This window comes from Lithobates pipiens, unplaced genomic scaffold (genome assembly GCF_037356315.1).
Source record: "Lithobates pipiens isolate NorthernLeopardFrog02 unplaced genomic scaffold, aLitPip1_a1.2 Scaffold_13, whole genome shotgun sequence".
Lineage (NCBI taxonomy): Eukaryota > Metazoa > Chordata > Amphibia > Anura > Ranidae > Lithobates > Lithobates pipiens.
The window spans coordinates 488,378,780-488,391,769 of record NW_027507718.1 but is presented as its reverse complement, the minus strand read 5'-3'; the positions used below and the strand labels follow the sequence as shown (position 1 = coordinate 488,391,769).

The 12,990-nt window shown below is 43.5% G+C and overlaps 1 pseudogene; it reads left to right on the top strand.

The window, feature by feature from the left end:
• Nucleotides 1-4,010: 4,010 nt before the first annotated feature.
• On the top strand, nucleotides 4,011-9,299 carry LOC143975916 (immunoglobulin kappa variable 4-1 pseudogene; annotated as a pseudogene).
• The last annotated feature ends 3,691 nt before the right edge of the window (nucleotides 9,300-12,990 follow it).

Sequence of the window (12,990 nt, the reverse complement as noted above, 5' to 3'; positions counted from 1 at the left end):
TTGTTTTATGTAAATAGTTAAAAATCTGATTTTATTATTTTAAATTTTTGTGATAATTGCATTTTTGATATATTTATATATTTCTATGTTTACCAAAAAAAAAAAAGAAAAAAAAAAAAATAATAATTTATAAAAACAAAAAAAAAAGATAAAAAAAATTATTTTTTAAAAACCAATTTCACAAAAAAAAAAAAAAAAAAGATCTAAATAAGAGGCACTGGTTGGAATGTGCACTATTAAAAAATCAAAAAAAAAAAAAAATATGTGTGTGTCTACTTCTTTCAATACTCAATACCAGTTTGGAAAGTCATTTTGTGTTTTCTGTCACAAAGGGCCTTATTTCCTATTGTCAAAAACCACTTTGCTATACAAATGCACTAGGACAGGAATATGCAATTAGTGGAAATCCAGCTGTTGCAGAACTACAAGTCCCATGAAGCATAGCAAGACTGACAGCCACAAGCATGAGACCCAGAGGCATGATTGACTTGTAGTTTTGCACCAGCCGGAGGTTGGCCAATTGCATATCCCTGAATTAGGTCAATGTAGGATACAAGCAACGTGAAAAGCAAACAAGAACCAAACTTAAAAATTTGAACAGACAAGACATATTTCAAGAAAAAATTTTTTTTTATTGGTCAGCTGGCATTGGAATAGCCCCCCTACCATTAAAATAGCTGACATAGCGGTCACGCACCTCACGTGCTGTTTGGGGGGCTAAGCCAGGAAGGGCATGATCCAGCCCTGTCAGTTCTGGAAGCCTGAGTCCGGCCTCAGGCCCAATAGGCTGCAGGTACTGGTTACCAGAAAATTTCCTTAAAAAATTGTGAAGAATGCAGCAGCACAGAATAACATAGTTGAGTTTATATTCTGCCAGGTTGATGGCTGTCAGCAACAGACGGAACCGGCTGGCCATAATGCCAAAGGCACTCTCCACAACCCTTCTTGCTCTGGCCAGCCGGTAATTAAAAATCCTCCTCTCCGGGGTGAGGGTCCTTTGGGGGAAGGGTCTCATGAGATGTTCACTCAGACCAAACGCTTCATCAGCCAGAAAAACAAACGGGAGCCCCTCCACATTTTCGGCATCTGGTGGCAAGTCCAGGCCACCAGTGGTAAGACGGTGGCAGAACTCGGTCTGCCTAAAGACTCCTCCGTCAGACATCCGGCCGTTCTTCCCCACATCCACATAAAGGAAGTCACATTGTGTCGACACCACCGCCATTAGCACCACACTATGGAACCCCTTATAATTCCAATAGTAGGACCCCGAATGGGGTGGGGGCACAATCCTCACATGTTTCCCGTCGATGGCCCCTCCGCAGTTGGGGAAGTCCCAACGGGCAGCGAACTGGGAAGCCACAGTCTGCCATTCCTGTGGCGTTGAAGGAAGCTGAAACAAAAAAAAAACAAAAAAACAAAAAAACATTTAAAGAAAAAAAATGACACCAAAAAAAAAAAAAAAAAAGTGCATGCATTCATATAAAGGGGACATTCACATCATATTCCTGTCATGGATATTAAAAGTCATGATGAAATTAATACAAACATACAATGCAATATTAAAATAACAAACTTACCTTAATATATTCCTTCTGCAGAACCCGAATAATGGCAGAACAGGTCTCTGGAATAATGATCCCCAGAGCCTGGGGGGAGATGCCTGTCGAGAACTTGAGGTCCTGAAAGGCTTTTCCCTGTCGCCAAGTAGCGCAACGTGGCGACGAGCCTCTGCTCCGGAGTGATGGCTTGCCGCATGCAGGTATCCTGCCTGCTGATATAAGGGGTCAGCAAAGCCAGCAGACGGTGAAAAACAGGGTCCGTCATCCTGAGATAATTCCTGAAATCATCAGGATTATTCTCACGGATCTCACGGAGTAAAGACATATGAGAGAATTGGTCACGCTGGCGCAACCAATTCTTTGTCCATGAACTCCTCCTCACCCTGTTCACAGACTGGGCTCGGGTCAAAGTATTAACCCCAACACCAAGCCCCCATATAGCATGAACTCGTTCCCGAGTACGTCCACACTCCATGGCTTTGAAACGGTCAGCTGGACAGACAAGCTCAACTGAACGCACTGAAGAACAGCCAGACCTATGAAGAACGACCTAAAACCCAGAAACGAGCGGACCAGAAGCGCCTAATAACAGGTACAACTGATCCACGCGTACCGAAAGACAGATACAAACCTCACAGGTAGACTGCGCCGCAGTGAACGGACAAATTAAGCTGGAGTCTGAAAAGCGCGAATCGTCTCTAACCAAACTTCTACTAACGCAAAGTCAGCAGAAGGAGCCCAAAGGGTGCTTTACTGTGCCTTGGACCTCCTATTTCTAGTCCCGTCGTACGTGACATACGTCATCGCGCACGGTTTCAGCAAACTGTTCGTTCGTCGTGTGTGGCCATGTCCGTCCATGCTAATTTTGAGCGGACTGTTCGCTGAAACTGTTTGACGGACAAAGTTGGGCGAACAGTCCCCGCGTGTGTACGCGGCCTTAAGGTTTTTCACCTAAATGTATTCTATGCATTAAGGTGAAAAACCTTTTGTGCTGCAGCTCCCCCTCCCCCCCGTTTTTCTTACCTGACCGATTGATAGCAGCGGGAGCCATTGTCAATCAAAAGCTGTGACACAGGAGCGGGGAGCAGGGCCGAGCCCCACTGTCTGTGTCAATGGACGCAGCAGCGGGACACTGGAGTGAGCCTTCACAAGTGCCCCCTAGACATGTGCAGAGTGAAATATTTCGCTTCAGAATTTTGTTTTCGTGCAAAAAATTTATTTATATAGTTACTCCCGAAATTCGTTTTTATTTATTTAGTTTTTCGTTCAAAAATTGCATTCGTCTGAAAATCCACATGAATTACAGCCAAATCTGTCTTTGAAGGCTTATGGTGTCTGTCGAATGTATAAAGGAGATTCGATGGAGCTGCTAAACTCTATTTAGCCTATAGGCGGAGCATTTGACTCTGGAAATGTACGATTGCAGCATCGTACAGTTTCGATGCTCCGTCGAGTATTATTATAAACGTGTGTGGTTTTCGTTGCTTTGTCGAATTTCCGTCGTTCATGTTGAATGAATGGTCTAAGTCTCACAGTGTCAGGTGTCAGATAGTGAGTGACTTATAATAACGAATATGGTGGCAACCCATTGTGTGAGCAACATGGAGCCATTGGAGGACGTTCCCGGGCCATCTACAAGTGTTTCTATATATATATATTATATACTCGTTCAAACAGAAACTGGTGGACTGGTGATAGCAATCACTGATCAGACGGGTAACAAGATCCTATAATAATAAATCCCCCTCACAAGACAGGCAGCCTCTGAGGCTATCACAACAACACTAGTTGCAACACTAGTATCACTAAAAGGGTTCTCACATTAACACAATAGCAGCAGATTTGTTATAACATCGAACTGTTGTAACAATGAAAACGAAAATAAAGCATTTATTTATGTCGGATCTTTAGTTTTTCGGATTCTGCACTTTCGTTATCGTTTGTCAAAATGAAAACTAAAATACCTGAAATTCCGACGAAAGTGCATTCGGACGAAAACGAATGCACATGTCTAGTGCCCCCATGGAAATGGCTTTTCTTGGGGGCACCTGATGAAGAGGAGGGGCCTGGAGCACCATAGGCATAGGCATGTTTGTTATTTTTTTATTTTACATTTGCAACCCCTTTAATTGACTGAATGTTGAATTATTCATGCTTGGTCTTCAGACTTACAAAATATATTTTATCTGGTAAATCAAATGCACAAACCACAACAATGACACTATGAAAGGTGTATGTTACATGGTGAAATGCTCTATTTAAGGGCCCCAAGAGATCTGTTATAGTGGAATTTGCATATATTCTTATTTTGCATAGAAAACCTCTGGGGTTATCTCCCTGTAGGATTCATGTTATATATATATATATATATATATATATATATATATATATATATATATATATATAGTTTTATAAACCAGTGATCTGTATATTACAATCTTTAAAATCAAGATGACTGTTTTGACATACCTACTCTGCGTATTTTATCTTTTACAAGGTACAGAAAACTTTTCTAGGCATTGACCAATGAGCATTATTATAACAATATTAAAATAATGTTTTACATGTTTATTATAATGATTAATTACATTTATTCTCTTCTCTTATTTCATTTTCACAAGATGTCATTATTGTGGTCTAAACATTTGTATAATAATGTGTTTGTTATATGTGTGACTAATAAAAAATGACTTCTTTATCTTTCAAGCCTCTTATGGAGAGATTGTGCTAACTCAGACTCTGGAATATATCTCGGTGTCTCCAGGAGATAATGTGGTCATACATTGTAAATCAAGTTCTGATGTTACTGATTCAGATGATGACAGTCGTATACAATGGTACCAGAAGAAAGCAGATCAGCCTCCAACATTGCTTTTCTATTGGGTGACCAGGCGTCGGTCTGGAGTCCCGGACAGGTTTACCAGCAGTAGATCCAGATCTCCATACAGAGATTTCACTCTAACGATCAATGGAGCTCTGGCAGAAGATGAAGCCAAGTATTACTGTCAGCCAGGGGTGAAGCCCTGGGGAAAAAAGTGTGGGAACTCCCACCCAAGATTCACTTCCCCACCAAAAAAAAGAAAAATGATACACTCATGTGCACAAACACTTCAAAAGTGGTATTTTTCATCCAATTTTCGTATTGCTTCTCCTCTGGGTTCTCTCATCATATGGCAGTGAAGATAGAGGAGGGGGGGATTCAGCTGGACACACAGAGCAAGTATGCAGGAGATGGGTGGGTGGGTGGGGGGGGGGGTTGAGGAGACAGAAAATCAGGTGGGGCCGGCGGGGAGGAGCGCATCATGAGAGGTCTGACTAAATACAATCTCTTAGCAGCAGGGACCTGATCTACTGATCAGCTAGCTGTGATTGACAGGTAGATCCAAGAGGAAGCTGTCATGGGGCCCCCTACTGGCAATGCCTGAATGGTCAGTCCACCCCTGGTGTGCGGCACTTACTATTGCGAGCTGTGTCGGCGGCTGCTGGTGTAGTACCTGCCACACAGCTCTCATACTTCAAAGTCTTGCAGGACTGCTAACGGGAACTGAGTTCCTGTTGTGGAAAAGGTACAGGAACTCCGTTCCCATGAGTTCCCGCAGGACTTGAGCCCTGCTGTCAGCAGAGCAAGAGCTAAGGATGTGGGTAGAACACAGCAAGGAGACCAGAGGATTAGGATGTGGGAAGAACACAGCACTCTGCAGAGAGATCAGAGGATAATGATGTGGGCAGAACACAGCACCTAGTTATTCCCTAGTCTATTGCCAATCATGGTGGAGTGCGATTTCATTTTACACACATTAGTGAATTCTGTATTCAGCTATTTCAGCTCTGCTTTGTCCCTTGTGATGGTACATTGTACATACACCAAGAGATTTTCTGATTTCTGCTGAATCAACATATCTACCCCTGCTATAAACACATACAGTACAGGGGGTACCTTTTCTACCATCTTCAGTGTTTACACAAGCCTTGTAAAAGATTATTGGGGGGGGGGGGCTGACTGTTCACTTTTCACTTTGCATGACAAGAGACATCTTTTAGAAGTCAGGCACAGAGGGCTCGGGGTCAAAAGGCAGCTCTACACTTCAAGAGGGAACAGTATTGAGAGGAGAGGATGGGAGTCATAAAGCAGACAATTAAACAAGCAGGAAGATCAGATTAGAAAAATCTGAAGGTGGTGAGAATCAAAGTACAGGGAGCATCAAACACACAAGGGGCTTCTACAATAATGCTTGGGGAAGAATTACCATCATTCACGGATCCTCAATAATCATATATTGAGCATGCCTTAGTTCCCTGCAGTCCCACGCTGACACACAGAGCTGTGTCGGGGCTCTCTGTCACCCTCTGCAGGCTGGAGGGAGGAGAACACAAACTCTTCTCTCCAGCTATCTTACCACACTCAAGCTGACAGGTAGCAAACCTAGACTCGGGGCTATGGGCACCAGATTCAGGGCTCCAGCCTCAATAGCCACCTGCTAGTGATGCCTATGAGGAGGCGGAGGAGGAGGGGGGGGTGGTCAGATATCTGCCTGGTCCCAGTTAGCTGGCCCCTCAGCCCCTTCTGAAAGGCATCAAAAATAATTCTTTCACAGAGGAGGCATTGGGCCTTTCTCCAATTCTAGCAACCTGGTGGCTATATAGCAGCCATAGGTCTCTTCAGGGTTGACGGAGCTCTTGAGAACATTTGTAGCTTCCCTAATGAGGCGCAGTGATGCCTGTCACCGTCCCCTTCCTGGGCCTTTTTGTTTGAAGGTGGAGAGGAGGCACCTGTGAATGGGTGTAGCTCCTACTGGGCCTGGCCTCCTCCTGGCTGTCACTGGGCCTGGCCTCCACCTGACTGTCACTGGGCCTGGCCTCCTCCTGGCTGTCACTTTCCACACCTTCCTCCTGACTGAGCTCATCCTGTGTATAAAAAAGGGACATAGTTTTAGTTCTTGGTTAATCAATCACAAACAATTTTCAGCTCATGACTTACAAATTCAATGTTACTACATATAAAAGAGTATCATTCTGACCCCAGCATTTTTTCATGCTAGTGACAAACATTTTTGGCCACTACTGTCAATTGATATGTGCACATCATTTTTTGGATAACATAATTAATAGGTAATCAATTATAACATCTAGTTAACATCATTAATATTAGGATACTAAATATGTAGAAAAATAATATGCCTGGCTCCAGCTGGGTGTGTCTGCTTCTTCCTGGATGGAAGGCCCAGGTTGTTCCTCGTCAGCCTCTGCTGGGGTGGAGGGAAGGGTGGAGGGATGGATTGAAAGATTCCCTGGCTTCAGTCTGGTCATCAATAAAATGCAGTTTTTGGAAGTACCACAGCTTGGGTACATATACATCATCTGCTCCTGATCTGAGGGAAGCCTGAATCTTATTGTACTTCTTTCTGTACATGTTCCTCAAGATCCCAATTTAAATTTCCAAACTTTCAAAAACTTCATGGTTGCTTCTGGGATTCAAGACTGCACAAATGCCAGAAGTTGCTCCATGGTTGGCTTATTTACCTGTTTGTTGTAATATAACCTGTGTTTGACCTCCCACAGATTCTTCATCTCCCTGTACTTGTCAATACATTGGGACATAAATTCAGGGTCCTTAAACTTATTATTCATATTTTCTGTAAGACAATACACAAGACAAAAACACTAATGTTAGCCTAAACTCTCATAATCTTATCCCAACATAGGCCTCAATCTTTAAGCAGTATAGGCCACTAATGTTCCAAAATTGTAAAAAAATAACCTTCGTTTCGGATGCTCGCAACTTATGTTCCTCTTTCCTCTGCGCACGCACAGCACATGCATGTTAGCTTTATATACACTGCGCATGCGTGAAACTCTGCCTGCATTGCCCGCCAGGGCCATCTTTATTATTGATTGGACCCTGGGCAAAACTTTTCTTGCCCCCCCCCATGCAGTTTTGCTCTCCACCTGCTCTGAGACATACAATAAATAGCAGCTAGACTCAAATTCAGTTTACTGAATCAGATCAGGCAGCTATTGAGATTGGTTGCCAGTGGTTACAGTGTATCATTACCACTCACTGACTTGCCAAAGGTACAGCATCAATTACGGCTCACTGATTAGTTGCTAGAGGTACAGCACATGATTTCTGCTTGTTGATTGGTTGCTAGAGATTACTGTGGATATGATCTCGGGGGGGCATGATATACATATCAATGCCGCTGGCCGCCGCTATTTACATATGAATGTCACCACTATTTACATATAAATTCTGGTAATTTACATATAAACACAGGGTCTGCATATGAGTCATCTGTACACCACAATAGGGCAGAGCTGGGCAGCATTAGTACCAGCACTTTGCACTGAGATATTGGGACATAGCACAAGACTAAAACCTCAAGGGATGAGGGAATTTAAACCAGGATAGTTGGCAAGTATGAGGCAGCTGCTTTGGGCCCCACAACAATAACAGGGCCCAGGGCAGCTGCCCCTTTTGCCCTGCCTTAAAAACGGCCCTGTCACCCGCCCCTGACATTCTTTTTCACAAATATTCCCCACCCCTTCTCTCTACCGTGCGCAGTAAGAGCAACATGGTGGAGGCACAGCAGGTGGTTGGAAATTATTCCAGTAACGAGGAAAGCTGGAACCCGAAACGTCCTGGGAAGATGAGATTTAAGGCCTCCAATATGGGCTTTGAAGAAATGCTGGAGATGGTGGACATCTTGCGGAGGAACGATTATAATGGGAAGTATGGACCGTACACCCATCTGAATTTGCGCAAGGCCAAAATCATGTGAAAAGTTGTGAAGACTCTGCATCAGAATTTTGGGGTACGACGCTCCAAAGACCAATTAAGGAAACGCTGGTCCGACCTTAAACTGAGGGAACAGGATCAGTACAGAAAAATAAAGAAAGTGCTTACAAAAAGTAAGTACTTGTCGTTTGTTCCTATTCTGATTATTAACTTGCATGCTGCTCCGTGTGCTTTTCTTTACTGTTGTACAGTTTTAAATGGCTATTTTCATGTTCGTGGACACAGTAATCGTTCGTAGGAAACAATGTTTGAAAATATATAAGATATATTTAGTTGATACAGGGTTTTTGTCTTGCTAATTTGTCTTATTAAAAGAAGTTTAGGACATTGTTGTCTACATGTCTTTGAAACTAGAATGAATATCAAACTTCATTCAGTGGAATGTAAGGAGAGGACACTCGGCAGCTGTTTACACATCTGGACTCAGGAGCACTAGTGTGGGACACCAGAGAACATTTTTTATGGTAACCCACACAGGGGCTCCAGGGGATACTTGGGGTTTCTCCATCTGTGAAACGGCCAAAAAAGGTAAGTATTGCAGTTTGGGTAAAAGGACATTTTAATCATGTCTTCAACTTGGATCTCTTCCCAAACAGACAATTTTACACCACATCTAAGCAATGTTTCATATTCCTATTTCTGCACTCAAATATCTGTGTGCTAAGTATAACTTTTGTTTCATTCTCATAGGGGAGAAAAGACTCTGAGGACACCACTCAGAGGACACCAAGGACCCCCCACATCACCAAGAAGGGGAAATCAGCCCAAGCACCCACAAAGATCTAGAGGAAGGAGAGGTGGAGGAAGTGGGTGAGATTGCCTGCATATTTATAAAATACATGTTTTTTAACCAATTTTTAGGTGATGTGCTGGTTGTGGAACAGCAAGCTGAACCTTTCACTAGTGACAGCGCTCAAAGGCTCATCCACGACATCATGATGTAGAATGGGGAAATCGACATTATTAGAAATAAACTGAATCTAATGAACAACAAATGAAGAACATGATAGATGTCTTGGGGAGAATATACATTTCTTTCAAATCCCTTCCATTTTCCCATTTGTTGGAGTAAACAAAGAAATTCATTTATATTACATTTTAACCACTTGGGATGCGCGCTATTGCCAAATGACGGCATTAGCGCGGACCTACATTTCCGGGACTACGTCTATTGACGTCGTCCCGTGTACGAGCGGCCTGCGCGCCCCCTGAGGGGCGCGCGCGGCGCGCTCTGTGATCGGCGAGTCCATGAGACTCGCCTGATCACCGATCCATGCAAGGGGTCGATCCCGACCCCTTATCACGTGATCAGCTGTCAGCCAATGACAGCTGATCATGTGATAGAACGGAGCCGGTAATCGGCTATTATTCCTCCTCGCGCTGACAGCGCGAGGAGAAAAAAAAAAAGCCGATCACCGGCGGCCGTGATCGGGACATCAGTCCCGATCACGGCCATCAATACAAGGGACCACCTGCCACCTGCCAGTGCCCATCTGCCTCCCGCAGTGCCATCCTGAAGTAAAAGTAAAAGTAAGTGCCCCCCGTCAGTGCCCCCCGTCAGTGCCCATAGTGCCCACAGTGCCACCCACAGTGCCACCCACAGTGCCACCCACAGTGCCACCCACAGTGCCCACAATCTGCCTCAAAGGTGCTGCACCCCAGTGCCGCCCATCAGTGCCCAGCAGTGCCGCCCATCAGTGCCCAGCAGTGCCGCCCATCAGTGCCCAGCAGTGCCACCTATCAGAGCCACCTATCAGTGCCCATCAGTCCCATATATCTGTGGTACCTATCAGTGCCCATCCGTGCCACCCATCCGTGCCACTTATCCGTGCCACCCATCCGTGCCATCTTATCTGTGCCCATCTTTGCCCATCAGTGCCGCCTTATCTGTGCCCATCGGTGCCGCCTTATCTGTGCCTATTAGTGCCGCCTTAACTATGCCTATCAGTGCCCACCAGTGCAGCCTATCAGTGCCCACCAATGCAGCCTATCAGTGCCCACCAATGCAGCCTATCAGTGCCGCCTAATCAGCGCACTTCAATGAAGGAGAAAAATGACCCGTTTGCAAAATTTTATAACAAACTATTAAAACATGATTTTTTTTTTTTTTTGCATTTTTTTTTGTTTGTTTACCAGAAAATAAAACTCCGAGCTGTAACTAAATACCACCAAAAGAAAGCTCTATTTGTGGGAAAAAAATGATAAAAATTTCATTTGGGTACAGTGTTGTATGCCCGCGCAATTGTCATTCAAATTGCATCAGCGCTGAAAGCTGAAAATTGGTCTGGGACTGAGGGGGGTTTAAGTGCCCAGTAAGTAAGTGGTTAAAAGCTAAATTTTGAAGATGCACTCGGTGTGTCAATATGTGCTATCTGCCATCAGAGGATCTCACTGTACACATTTTGTGGGTGCAACTCCTTCCTCATAATGCTAGTTGTGTTGTAAAGGTGACAAAATGTGGAAAATTTCAAGGTGTACGAATACTTTTCTTCAAGGCGCTGTACTTCAGCTGGTTCACCAGAGACTGGAGTGTACATAAACATCATTGTTCAGTGTGAAAGCAGGATCTTAATGAAATGTACACTCTACAAAAAACACCCTTTTTATACTATTGAAGATACATGCAAACGTCTAATACAATGTCTGGGGAGAGGAATCTGTGACAATACAATTTGCATACTTCCTATTTTACATACAGGAACTTATTTCCTTTTAGCCTTCATATGATATAAACTTTGTATTCTGGAAAGCAATGATCTGTGTGTGTGGCAGTCCTGACACATCAAGATGGTCCCTCTGCCATATCTGCTCTGTGTTCTTTATCTTTATACAAAAGGTAAATATATGATCACTGGATAATTGCTTTAAAATTATTTCTTTATTTTACCAATCCTTACCATTTTGTAACTATATTAGAATCACATAATATTTCTATATGTTTTAATTACAACTAATTACATTTCTTCTTTGTCTCTTAAGCCTCTTATGGAGAGATTGTGATGACACAGACTCCAAAATATATCTCAGTGTCTCCAGGAGAGAAAGTTCAGATAAACTGTAAATCAAGTTCTGATGTTGCTTACTCAGATGGTGACAGTGCAATATTTTGGTTCCAAAAGAAAGCCAATCAGCCCCCAAAACGTCTCATCTACTGGGCAACCAATCGTCCATCTGGAGTCCCGGAGAGGTTCAGTGGCAGTAGATCCGGATCTCCATATGATTATTTTACTCTTACAATCAGTGGAGCTCTGGCAGAAGATGAAGCCGAGTATTACTGTCTGCAGGACAAGAGCGTCCCTCTCACACAGTGATACAGAGCCGTACAAAAACCTTCTTCCTCTTTTATATAATTAGTGTATCTGAATCTACATAGACAATACATGATAGAGAGGCCCAGAATAGGAGAGCAGGGACTAATGGAGGGCCGGGCATGACATATGGTAACAGGGAGTGAGAAAGGGTTAAGTGGGAATGGTGATAGTGTAAGAGGAGAGCAAGCAGGGGCGGTGTTGGGTTAGGAGGGGGAGTTAAAAAAATAGGGAGGCATGGCTAGGAACGGGAGCAGAGTGGGGGAGAACAGAGAGTGAGGAAGTTTCCCACCCACCCTCCCCATTGTTAGGGTTTGGTGTTGTTTTCTGTTGTGTTTTTTCTCTTTGCGTTTCGGGAGATCGGGTCATCATAGCAGTGTTGCAGCGGGGGTCTTTTGGTCTTTGATGGTGGAAAGTGAACTGATGTGATGGAATGGTGCGGGGGGGGGGGGGGTCATAGGTGGTATGTGCCCCCTTTTTTGGTGTATCCCAGAGGAAGGATAGGCTGGCATACGGAATGGTTGCACTGCGGGAAAGGGGGGTTGTCTCCAGGCTGATAAACGGCAGGAGGCCGGTTATGGTAAAGTTGGTCCCGCAGTGTACTGGTGGAAAAGTGTTTAAGTGGAAAGGTAACAATTCAGTTGCCGTCAAAGACCAATTGACCTGGAGAAAACTACTGCTGGGAAAATATTGTACATATGTTAATGAGGTTAATTTTATGTTGGTTAAAAAATATATTGCTATGGCCGGTTACACTCCAAAAATACTCCTGTGTCGGCTATTTATTTTAAGGTAAAAGGTTAATAGAATGGTAAAATAAAAAGTAAAAAAATGTATTAATGGACGGGGGGCAGTAAGTTGGAAGGAAGGATATCTGGAATGCATTAGTCATGTGTTAGTACCATAGGTATGTGCTCAATTAAAAAAAAAAAAGCAACTCCTATTTCTAAAGTAATACTATTAGCAAAATCTGACCATAGACTCTAACGTGGAAACTCAAGCACAAACCATTTGATTTATATAAAGTATATCTTTTTAAAATAATCCTGTTTTTAGTTAGGCTCAGACCAGCCAAATGCGCTAATGTGTTATGCAATAGCAGAAAGGTGAAATCTAATTTCTGATAATTTGTTCATTTTTTGCTATTGATCTGTGTCACAGAATTGAAAGGCATTTTACTTTTTGCACTGCTGAAATTATGACTGGGATGGTCCCACCTCCTTCGGCTGGGATGGTTGACCTCAATTCTAGTGATGGACGAACTTCCGACGGGACGTTTCGCGAAAGCGAAATGCGAACGGACCCAAACGTTCGCGAAACCGAACGT